This window comes from Penaeus monodon, chromosome 22 (genome assembly GCF_015228065.2).
Source record: "Penaeus monodon isolate SGIC_2016 chromosome 22, NSTDA_Pmon_1, whole genome shotgun sequence".
NCBI lineage: Eukaryota > Metazoa > Arthropoda > Malacostraca > Decapoda > Penaeidae > Penaeus > Penaeus monodon.
This window is the reverse complement of record NC_051407.1, coordinates 17,024,103-17,024,418: the sequence shown is the minus strand read 5'-3', so window position 1 is coordinate 17,024,418 and position 316 is coordinate 17,024,103. Positions and strand designations below refer to the sequence as shown.

Here is a 316-nt window from a genome sequence, read left to right as displayed (position 1 = left end):
ACCTCCTTGGTAATTTATTGTCAAATATAAAAGCAGACCAATACTTTTCCCTACTAGCATTTGTGTGGTGATAGATTATTAACTTCTGCCAGAGTACTGAAGGTGCATAGACCACAGCAACTGCTTGGTTATATCTATTAGGTTATATCATAGAAGAAAACTGTCTTAAAATCATAAATATTCTGATTACATGTATTATTTACCCTTTACTATGTGTATGTCTAAAACTGGTATTGTGACAATTCTAGGATCATATTTACAATAGTCTAGAAATAGGAACAGACAGTAAAACTGATTAAAGACTCTACATTTAGCC

General features: G+C 32.0%; 1 protein-coding gene across 1 annotated transcript in view; it reads right to left on the bottom strand.

The window, feature by feature from the left end:
- The window catches only part of LOC119586966 (ribonuclease kappa-B-like), a gene marked incomplete in the record, with an annotated part of 4,402 nt that overhangs the window by 2,835 nt on the left and 1,251 nt on the right, over window positions 1-316 (bottom strand).